Source organism: Lactuca virosa, chromosome 4 (genome assembly GCF_052849685.1).
Source record: "Lactuca virosa cultivar CGN04683 chromosome 4, Lactuca_virosa_CGN04683_v6, whole genome shotgun sequence".
NCBI lineage: Eukaryota > Viridiplantae > Streptophyta > Magnoliopsida > Asterales > Asteraceae > Lactuca > Lactuca virosa.
The window spans coordinates 434,726,905-434,739,810 of record NC_136429.1 but is presented as its reverse complement, the minus strand read 5'-3'; positions in this window follow the sequence as shown (position 1 = coordinate 434,739,810).

Below are 12,906 nucleotides of genomic sequence, written 5' to 3'. Positions count from 1 at the left end.
AGGAAGTATGTTGGGAATCTACCCAAGTGCAATGAGTGCAACTTCCATCACCTGGGAGCCTGTCGAGCGATTCATTGCAGGAACTGCAACAGGAACGGGCACACTACCCGTTTCTGCAGAGTCCCGATCCGGCAGATTACTTCGACCACCAATGTTGGAATCGGTCCAATATGTCACCTTTGTGGTGAAATAGGACATTTCAAAAGGGACTGTCCAACAGAGAAGAATAGCGGGGGATCAGGAGGAGTTTGACCTCAGAATGTGGGGAAGCATCAAAGAACCCTGCTATAATTTTGGTACGCTTCCAAACTCCATTAATTAATTATACATGATTGGTGTTCACCGAACGGTTATAGAGAGATCTAGTACGGCTCATTTAATGAAAGTTCATTGTTTCAAATTATCAGAACCCTCGTTTAGTTGTCATTGTTAATTCTTGATAAAATAGGGTTCGTAGTAATCATACCAAGGTTAGTACATCGTCCTAGTCATCATTTCAGCTTCCAATTAACTTAATATTTGATTCGTCAAGAAGTCCCAACATCATCATCCGACATGGTTTGGCTTGGTTCTTTCCATGCGAAATTTCTGTGCGGAGTAAAAGAAATCTTCCCTTAATCAATTGTCAGATGAAATTATTCCGATCCATAACGCAAAACCCTCATATCACCTCTCACTTCAGAACTTCAAAAGTACCCATGCGAGGAGTACCGCGCCTTTCTAGCCTACCCAATAGTTAATAGCCTTAAAGCAAAAAACACCGAAGAAGTCTCAGAAGTCAGTAAACACCGGAAGTATACCCAATAGATCTGCGAGGAAGACCACACGTACCGCAGGCCAAATTCAAGAACAGAGACTAAGAACTCATTAGGTTAATCAATCGCTGCTAAGGGTATACGCAAGAGTGATATATAATTTAGAGTCAACAAGATTGAAGATGTGTGATTCCACCCTATCTCCTGTTCCTTGTCTAGTTGGGGATTTGGGGCAGAGCCACCCATCTGAGCGTTTTGTTAATCTAAATTATATACGACTTGTATACACAAGGTGATGGTGGATGACCTAAGAATAAGTCTCATCATGATCTTCAGAGCAAAAGCCCGCAAGCTCACTACAAACTACCGGAGATACCTGAGAGGAAGTTATGGAGGATTACAAGGAGCTTCATAATCAAGTTAACCAAGGCAACAGGTGGACTTGATTTCCATTTTGGGTGATAGTCGACAGATCAGCCAAATCCGCACCCTTCCTACAATCTTAAGGGATCAGGCAAACTAGAGAGCTTAACTAGGACGTGAGTCCGAGAAATTCGTTAGACTGCACAGTGTTCCAATATCTGTTATCTCAGTTTGAGATAATAGAATAATCTCCCGGTTTAGGCAGTCACATCAGAAATCTTTAGAAACTAGGCCAGTCATGATGTATAGCTTACCATCTTTAAAACCAACAGATGGAATGAGAGAACGATTAAATCATTTGAAGTTGCGCGGAGATAATAAGTGATAGACTTTGGAAGAACAAGAATACCCAATTATCAACTAGTCGAGTCCTTGACCATGCTAGCACTTAAAGTTGCTCCATTCGAAACCCGCTTTGGTCACAAGTACAGATCCTCTCTACATTGGATTAAAGTAGGCGACAGACAAATAGCTAGAGGTCCAGTTTCCAGACAACACCTTCGCTGGTCCGAAATTCATTCGAGAAACTACCGAGAAGAGAGTACAAATCCATGAGCGACGTGAAGCTCCCGGGGTCAGGAAGAAAAGCTAACGCCTTCGATAAAGGAAACCCTTGGAAATTCCAGGTTGGTGACCTCGTCAGGTGAAAGTCTCATCCGGAGGGGCAGAATACGCTTCGGTAAGCCTGGAATGCTAAATCCAAGGTACATAAGATCATTCGAGATTATTACTAGAGTTGATCCAATAACTTATAGACCCCGACTACCTCGGAAGTCCAATAACATACACCCTACTTTCCACGCCTCTAATTCGAAAGCTGGTCGTCCGACGAGACTTTTGTTATTTCCACTCGCTTTGATCGAGGTAAGCGAGAACCCCAACTTTGTGGAAGAATCCTTAGAAACCCTAGATAGCGTAGTCATTAGGACTAATCAGGTCCCTATCCTCATCTTTTCTCTCAGTTTATCTATAATTGCTCAAACTCTAATTTTGGGATGAAATTCCCTTTAACGGGGGGATGATGTGACAACCCGAAATTTCTATCTTGTAAAGCCATTCCATTCAATCAAAGTCAGACTTGTATATGTTACCTTTTAGCCGTGCTAAGGGGTTATATGTTACCTTTTAGCCGTGCTATATGTTACCTTTTAGCCGTGCTAAGGGTTATTGTGTGAGTTTTTAAGCCTCGTACACTTAGGACTTGATGATAGGATGCGTGAGTAACGAAGCTATGACTTTCTAATTGAGCCAAGAACATTAATCAAGGGTGTTCACTGCCCAAACTAGAGTTTACGGCCGTAAACTCTAGGTGGCCATGAACCCCTCATCATAAGTATAGATTTCCTTAATTAGTTCCTCATTTCTCACTTCTTTCATCAAGAACACTCAAACTCTCTCAAGTATCATCAAGGGAATCCATCCTTTCTCTTAAAAAACGTAAGTAATTCATCCATTTTTAGTAGTTATTCTTCTTAATTATATGAAACCTATGAATCACATCCTTGAATTCATCATTTTTCCTTCAAGATCTTCAAATCTTCATCTTTTCACCAAGAACACCAAGAACACACACTTGTTCTTGGGGCCGTAAACACCTTCAAGACTTCCATTTAGTAAGTATCATTTCCATATTCTTATTATCCATTAGGAGCCCTTGAATCCCCATGAAACAAACACCTTTTAAGCATTATATAAGCATCATCTTCAAGAGTTCAAGGCCGTAAACCCTTCATATGGCCGTGAACCCTTCAAGTGATCTTCTTAGGGCCGTAAACCCTCCTTAGTTCATGCCTTTTCCGTAAACACTTAAGCATCTTTGGCCGTAAACACACTTGGTATGGCCGTGAACTCCCTTAAATCAATAATTTGTGATTGATACACTCCATTGTGAGTGATTCCTAGTCCCTAGGGGTGTTTCAAATACATAATTAGTTGTTATACACTAATTGTATGCCTATGTATTTGATTATATGTCTAATAGGATCAATTTGTGCTTCGGGACTCCTTTTGTGATCTCAAGGATCCTATATCTATCTTCCATTCGAGTCACTCACTTTAGGTGAGTTCATACCCCTTAAATTATCTTTTAAATGATTTTAAATGCTTTTATGGGGAGGGATACAAGTAGAAAACCATATAGTGGTATAATCAATCACATGTGATTTATAACTATCACAACAAAAGATTTCTTATGCTTCAAAACTATATTATCAAACAAAGTGTTTCAAATCAATTTATAAACTGACATCAAGTCATCTATAACCATTCAAATGGTTAAAACTTCTTTATATGCTAAACCCTTTATCAAACTCTTTTAAACTTATATATTGTCAAAAATCATGTCTATATAGATATAGTTATATATATAAGGTTGAAAGGGCTTAGGAATGATAACTCGCTTTATTTCTTTTTCCTTGTTTGGTTGTGGACTTAGGGTATCGGTTGTTTGTCCGAGTGTCGTTTAAATCTTAATTATATATTATGTATATGTATGTAGATATAAAAGTACTTAAAATCAGTTCAATACCCTTGGGTAGCAAAGGTGTACAAACATGAACCGTCATTCAATTATAGAACTTAGTAGTAAACTATAATAGGTATAGTTTAGGAGAATAATACTTACTATTTCTAGAACAATGAAACTTACAAGAGTCAGTTCATAATTGAGTCAGTTCAAACATACAATAACAAGAACAGAAAGGAACATATGATAACAAGAACAGAAAGAAACATACGATAACAAGAACAGAAAGGAACATACAATAACAAGAAACAGAAAGGAACATACACCCTTTTACAAGAACAAGATAACATTAATGTGAAACTACTTCACGACTTAGGAATATACTTGTTAGGTCGCATTTTGTAACCTGAGTCTCCTGGAGGGAGAGCGGACATTGTGTGTATAGATCTATACGGGACTGACAAGCCCGCATCCCAACTGTTCGCTACAGTTTGGCCAACAAGGCCAAGGGGTGAAAAATGACACATCAGTTTCGACGCCAGTAGGTCGTCGTGTTAAACACTTGTCAATCAGTATGGTTAAAGCCACCTCACATTTTAACCTTAATTAAACTAGTTGGTTTTAAGGTAGTTAGTGTTTCAGTAGTTACTTATTAGAACATTACTATACACTGTCTTTTTCCCATTACATTTATATAGTGATCTTCTCACATAAAAGGTAACGTAAACTATTTTCTAGTAATAATAGTCATATATTTGGGAAAACACTCACTTTTACAAAAGAACAAACATACAGAACAGTCGGGTCTTGGTAGAAGACTACTCTCCATTTTAGTAGAAAATATAGGATTTTCTTGGAAGTACACAAACTTTACATCAAACATTTACAAACTTTACATCAAACATCTACAAACTTTACATCAAACATTTATGAACTTTACATCAAACACTTACAAGCATTTTCTTCAAACTTATACAAACATTGACACAAAAATACTTATGAACTCACCAGCTTTAATGATGATCTACTCTTTCAAAATAACTTGTATTCTCAGGTCACCAGTAGACAGGTACACTGGACCAGGTTTTGAGAAGACGGAGCATGTTCAAGACTCACCTTTTATTTTGATATATATATTTTTGGTGTCTTACAAATACATTAAGAACACACTTGTATTAATTATTTTATTAATGCAATGGATGATCTTGTTACTTGTTTTACTATTGTGCATTGTTATGATATTGAACATGACGTCCTCCGCCCCCGAACTTTTCCGCCGTTCTGGTTTGGGGGTGTGACAGGTTTCCAATATGTCCCCCTTTTTTGAACTAATGAACAATTAAGATGCACTCATTGAAGAATTAATAAACTTTTTTTCTTAGTCTACTAAAACCATTTCTTGCTATTCTTGCTCTTGAAGGCACCCCAAAAAGGATTTTGCTATTATTCTTAAAGTTACACCAATTAGTTATGACATTAGACACCTATTTATAATAATATGCGTGTGTTACCCAAAGTTGAACACTAAATGAGATTTATTGTTTTTAGGTAAAACAGACGATACTTGTCTAGACTCAGAACAAATTTGATGCCACTTGCCAAATTTTGATGACCCTTGTTAGGAAGTAATGTAGATAACAGGAAAAATTATGAGCACAAAAGACATTATATTTACGTGGTTCAGTCAAGGTAACCTACATCCACTAGTAGGAGGGGAGTATTCTTTATTTCAGAGCTCTCAAACAGAGGTTACAAGTACAATTACACATAGATTCGACTATCATTCTAGAATTCAAGATACAAAATGACCTAGCATGCATCCCTATTTATACCTGAGGGATCAAACCTAAAACCCCAATGGGCCAAGCCCATTGGCCCATTGACCCATGAAAGGTGTCAACCAATCACAATCCGCCATGCAACATCTTCTGGAACATTCTTCCATTCCATACAACTGATGAGCATTAGCAACACACATGATGGATCACATTGTACCATAGTGGAGCATCATGATGTAAAAGTGCAGCATCATGAACACTAATGGACCAACATTCGTCATGGCGGCACAACATGATGTAATCCTTGAGCAATACCAACTTATGAGCATCCTTGCATGATATTGAGCATCATAGAGGACTTCATAACATACTTGGCTCATCAAGGACCAATATGTTCCATCTTGCGCCATCATGGCGCAACAAGAGTACGGATGGCGCAAGTGGCATCAAATGTAGCACAAGAACTTCTAAGTTGGAGCAACATCACCATCTTGGCGCAAAAATAACATGAATGGCGCAACAAGGCCATGTTTGGCACAACAACACACTCCATGGAGCAACAAGGCTTCTTCATGGCGCAAGAGGGACTCTCCATGACACAAGAGGGATATGCTTGGTGCAAGAAGGAGTGCCGTTGGCGCAACAACATCATTCTTGGCCCAACCCTTCAACGGATGGCGCAACAAGGTGTCCTTGTTGCTCCATATCACTCCTAAGTGCTCCAAACTCCCTTCTGTATGATCCATTCCTTTGGCACTTGATCCGTTCCGTTGTCAGACGATCCATTCGTTTCTCAAATGATCCGTTCCATTGTCACATGCTCCATGAACCCCAAGTGCTCCATTGAGTTCCAAGTGCTCTAAATGCTCACAAACATGATCCAACTGCTCCATGAACATGATCCAAATGATCGAGTCGCATTTAACAATCTCCACCTTGACTTGAGCATCCTCTGAACTCCACCTCAAACAAGAACTTCCTCTCCCATCCTGCCATCAAGCCCCAAAGGGGCTTACCTCCTGTGAACATCAACTAAGTCCAAGTAAAGCTTGAATTTCTCTCTGGGCAACAACCTTGTCACCATGTCTTTTGGATTCTCCTTGACACCAGACTTTTGAATGAATAACCTCTCATAGAGCATGATATGTTTCTCTACCTTCAAAAGAAGACTCTGTACGAGACCAACCGGTAATGATCTTCTTATCTCCAAATCACTTTCATGGTCTAAGTCTATCAATCCAACCAAGTCTATATGTTGTGCATTTGCACTATACACCAAACAAACATCAATTGTTCCCTTCAAGTGTCGCAAGATCCACTTGACCACTTCCCAATGAGTTTTTCCCAAATTGCCTCGAACCACCAAAGAAGTACCAACACGTTTGGACTGATCATGATAGAATGACCACAAGACTTTCTCAATGTAGTGAGAAATGCATAACCACCCTGCTCTTCTATCACTCTGAATCTCATCCTTGTTAACTTCTTTTCAGCTCCTAAGTTATTAATCACAAGCTCATTCTCTAGAAGCTTCTTCAAGATGTCTTTCCTGGCATCAACATCAACATCACCATCACCAAACACTTCTTCCCTGGGTTGTTCAAGGGATTCCTCACATCTATGATTATCCATGCTACCCTGTTGTGCCACATTTATCACAAAATTTTGTGGGGTTTCTATTTCAAACTCCACCTTTTGGCTAGCAGCTTGATCATTCCCCGCAACACTTATATCACCTCCTCTCTGGTTACACATAGCAGATTCAAACGTCACATCTATGCTAATAAAGAATATTAGAGTTTGTTGTTTGTACACCACAGACGATGTCATTTCCCTCCAGATGCATATCCTCGAAATATGCACTTCATTTCCGTGCACTCCAGTTTACCATTATTCACACGAGCATAAGAAGAGCATCCAAACATTCATAAACTAGTGCTCTCAGAGGGTTTCCCATACCATACCTCTTGAGGAGGCTTACAATCAATTGTATTTGATGGAGATTTATTTGCCACATAGCAAGCATTATTAACTGCTAATGCCCATAATTGCTATGATAAATCAACAGATAATCGCATGTACTGAGCATGCTCCGCCAGTGTTTGGTTCATTCACTCTGCCACTCCACTTTCTTGTGGTGTTAGCCGTAGAATGAGATGCCTCACTGTACCTTCTGTTTCATAGAAGTTGTCAAACGAAGTTGACAAACTCCAATACCCGTTTTCCATTCTAAGTGACTTGACATGGTTCCCGGTCTGTTTCTCAACCATCATCTTCCACTCCTTGAACCGCCCAAACACTTCATCTTGGTCCTTTATCTTCAAAAAGTACACCCAGGTCTCCCTTGAGTAATCATCAATAAAAGTCATAAAGTATTGACATCCACCATGAGACTTCACAGGAGAGGGAACCCATAGATTTGAGTGAACACACTCGAGAATCTTCTTGCTTTAGTGTTGAACCGAGCTGAACTTCACCTTGCTTTGTATCTCTTGAACACAAGCTTCACCACGTTTATTATTTCCAGTTGGATCTCTACCAAACAACCCCTTCTTGTTGACCTGTCCCAACTTATGATGCCATCAGTTTCTTTTATCATCATACTGATCTAAGGATTGGGATACAGTCACCGTTCCCCAAATCGTACAACCATCCAGGATATAAATCCCATGAGGATTCATCATTCCCTTCATAATTACAAGAGCACCCTTTAAGACTCTTAACCATTCACCCTCTCCAGAATACTTCATTCCATTATTCGCCAAAGTGCCAAGAGAAATCAAATTCTTCTAGAGCTCTGGGACGAACTAGCAATCCAGTTTCCTAACTATACCATTATGCATCTTGATCTGCACCGTGCCACTGTCCTTGATACTGCTCACCCAATCATCACCCATCTTGATTGTTCCATTCCATTCTTTGAAGGAGTCGAACCAGTCGTGATTGCATGTCATGTGATAGGATGCTCCATTTTCCAAGACCCAAACATCAGCAGAACTAGATGTACAAATTGTCAAAACTTCACCATCATCCCCTTCATCAGAATTTCCTTGAACCACAACAACATTGTTGTTGCTTGGTACAACACCATTATTCCCTTTCTTGAGAAATGGACAATCTCTTCTGAAGTGCCCATTTTCCTTGCAATTATAACATTTGATGTTGGCTTTAGATTCCAAACTTCACTTCCCTTTGTTACCTCCACCTCTATCTGATGTTCTTCCTCCGTCTGCGAACAAACCGGAACTGGAAACTTTTTCTCCAACTAAAACTTTTCTTTTCAGTTCCTTGGACATCAAAGAATCCTTTACATCATTCACAGTGATCGTTGTCCTACCATACAACATGGTATCAACGAAATTCTCATAAGAATTCGGCAGTGAACATAAGAATATAAGTGCTTGATCTTTATCTTCAATATTTAGATTCACACCTTGTAGGTCCAAGACGATCCTATTGAAATTTTCCAGATTATACTTCACTTAGGTGCTCTCCAACATGCTAAGGGTATACAAGTGTTGCTTCTAATTAGCCTGTTCGTCAGAGAATTGTTCTGATACTTGTCATAGAATTTCTCCCAAAGCCCGGATGTAGTCGTTTGATCCACGACATCTCTTAGTACTTTGTCTATCAAACTCAACATAATAGCGCTATGTGCTCTTGCAAGAATATCCACATTTTTTTCAGCCGCCATGTCTTTAGGCAGTTTCACTTCTCTTTCTAGTACCGCTGCACATCCTTGTTGAACCAAAAGAGCCTTCATCTTCACCTTCCATAATGTGAAGTCATTTGAACAATTGAATTTCTCCAAATCAAGCTTGTAAGTAGCCATCTTCAATCACAGCAATACAAATCGCAGCTTTGATACCACTTGTTAGGAAAAATAGGTGATACTTGTCAAGACTCAGAACAAATATGATGTCACTTGCCAAGTTCTGATGACCCTTGTTAGGAAGTAATATGGATAACAAGAAAAATTATAAGCATACAAGAATCAACATTTAAGTGGTTCGGTCAAGGTAACCTACGTCTACAGGCAGGAGGGGAGTATTCTTTATTTTAGAGCTCTCAAATATAGGTTACAAGTACAATTACACATAGATTCACCTATCACTCTAGAATTCAAGATACAAAATGACCTAACATGCATCCCTATTTATACTTGAGGGATCAGACCTAAAACCCTAATGGGCCAAGCCTATTGGCCCATAGGCCCATGAAAAGTGTCAACCAATCACAATCCGCCATGCAACATCATTTGGAACATTATTCCATGTCATACAACCCATGAGCATCAGCAGCACACATGATGGAGCACCTTGTACCATAGTGGAGCATCATGATGGTGGCACAACATGGTGTAATCCTTGAGCAATACCAATTTCTGAGCATCTTTGAACGATCTTGAACATCATAGAGGACTTCATAACATAATTGGCTCATCAAGGACCAAGATGGTCCATCTTGCGCCATCATGGCGCAACAGGAATATGGATGGCGCAAGTGTCATCAAGTGTAGAACAGGAACTTCTAGAATGGAGCAACATCACCGTCTTGGCGCAACAATAACATGCATGGCGCAACAAGGCCATCTTTGGCGTAACAACATATTACATGGCGCAACAAGGCGTCTTAATGGCACAAAAGGGACTCTCGATGGCGCAACAACATCCTTCTTGGCCTAACCCTTCAACAAATGGCGCAACAAGGTCTCCTTCTTGCTCCATATCACTCCCAAGTGCTCCATACCTCTTCCAGGTGCTCCAAACCCCCTTCTATATGATTTGTTCCTTTGGCATTTGATCCATTCCATTGTCAGACGATCCATTCATTTCTCAGATGAGCCGTTCCTTGTCACATGCTCCATGAACCCCAAGTGCTCAATTGAGTTCCAATTGTTCCAACTGCTCCATGAACATGATCCAAATGCTCCATGAACATGATCCAAATGCTCGATTTACATTTAACAATAGTGATCCAAGTCTCATGTTCAACAGGATGCATGTAACAAAGGGATAACCGATAATCTTACCTTATAGATCAACTATAGCTTTGATCTTTTGGGAATTAGATGTTGATGAATATCATTTTCATCGTATGTTAGTGGGGGTATTTAAATGTTGTTATATGTTCATCACTGTCTATATCAATCTATGATGAGTTTTGTGCAAGTGGGAGATTGAAAGAACTATTTGCCTAAGAGTCATTATAGAATAATATTTGCTAATCACATATGATAATATAGGGTCACACCTCATTTGCATTGGAATTATTGTTTCTAATAAATAATAATCAAATAGAACAAAAAGTAGTTATATTCATATGGTAAGAATATATATGTCATGTACATTTACTTGGAAAATTTATATTTCATCTAAATATAACATGGGATTAACTAGTTAAGAGCTTGAGTGAAAGACACACCTAGACCCTACTTCTTGTACCAAAGTGGTGGGTTTCCCACAAGGTGTGGGAGGTTGTGTGTTGACTTCATCTTTCATTCCATACTCCCTTACAAGACAATGCTTATGCATTAAATAAGGTATTGACATTCTATCATGTAACGACCCAATTTTTCAAAATAAAATTTTCATTTTTAAATAGTCAAAAGCATTTTTAGTAAACCATAGAATCTCAGGTACATTTGTTTTCAAATTCATAACATCAACAATATTATTCCAAACATCAGAGTGTCCCATAAAAACGCCTGAAAGAGAGTGCATGCCACATCATCAAACCTTTCCCTTGCGCTTACGCTTAGATGTACCTGAAACAAATCCACAAACAGTAAGATAATGCTTAGTGAGTTCCCTAGAGCATACGCCACCCAATCCACATAATCACATAATCATATTAGCTATAAAAGCTACATAAACCACATAAGTCATGCATACAACATATAGGCATGTCGTGGGCTCGTCCCCAGGATGTTACTACAGGACACCATGGGCTCCCCACAAGGTCTTACACCTAAGTTCCATGGGCTCTCCCATGGTCTTTAATAGGAAAGCCATGGGCTCCCCACATGGTCTTACATCCGGGTGCCATGGGCTCTCACATGGTCTTCCATACAAGCATACCACATATACAACTAGCATACTTCCTAGTACATAACCCACTATCATGCCTCATAAGATAACTTCAGCTAGTGTACCACATATCATAAAATGGGCCAGCCTTGGTGCCTTCGACCCATTGGTATGGTGAGGAGACTCACCTCTCGTGAATGCTGAACTGACAAGATAAGATCCGATAAGTCCCAACGCACAGCTCCAACTCAACTGCCTATAATCATCATGTGATTAACTTATCACAATCCCGAAATACCATAAATACCCTTAAAGTCAACCCTATCCAAAGTTAAGGTCAACAGTCCATGTTGACCCAAACTCGCCGAGTTCCTTAATGTACAAGGCCGAAAACTCTAAACCGGAATCTCTTGACCGAAATGTCTTAATCAGCTTGCCGAAATCACTCTGGATCCCGAAAGCGGGAAAAACCCTACCCGACTCGTCGAGTTGGTTAAGCAACTCATCGAGTCCCCTCACTCCTTTTTGTGTTCAGTCCTTTCCAGTGGAATCCAAGGCTCCAAATTATAGACCCAACCTCTTATGGTGTATTTACCACGTAAAGTTGCAAACTTTATGTGCATGCATGGCCTCCCAAGGCTAAAACACTAAAACTAGGGTTCAAACAACACTTAGGACATGGAAAGGGCTTAGACGAGGTAAAGGAAGCAACTTTATGTCATGAAAGACCTAGAGGTGTCCAGATCTGGAACCATATCCTCATGACAAGTCCAAATCCGAGTATGACACCATTTTGCACCAAAAGTGACCATATTCTTCCATAAGATGAGATCTAAGCAAAAAGAGATCAAGGTAGCAACGTTTTACCTCTAAATGGATGCTCACAACAGGTAGATTCCGGATCCAAAGCCTTCTCCTCACTTCAATCTCTTCAACCTTCAAGTTTCCTTCTAAAAAGCACAAGTTTCACTCTCCAAGGCTCACACACACACTCAAGAAAGCACCAAAATGCGGCCAGGGTTTCACTCTGGACTGTGAGAACGATGAAAGAGGCTACAAATGAGCCATAAGTTCTTTAAATAGCGTACAAACCCATGAAAATTAAGGTTTTCCTTTACAGTGCCTACTCGTCGAGTCGGGACTTTCCGACTCATCGAGTAGGATCTAAATCCTGCGTCCTCATAAATGATCTCTACTCGACGAGCTGGAGCTCCCAAACTCGTCGAATCCTAGCAAAAAACCCTATAAACTTAGAGAATTAAATGATATCTGGAACAGATGTTACAAATCTCTCCCACTTGAACTAGACTTCGTCCTCGAAATCTGCTGACGCAAATAAGTCCGGATAGTGATCTCGCATCTCATCATCCGGCTCCCATGTACATTCGGAGCCCCTTCGGTGCTGCCATTGCACCTTTACTAACTTCACCTCCTTGTTTTGAAGAACCTTGGTCTTC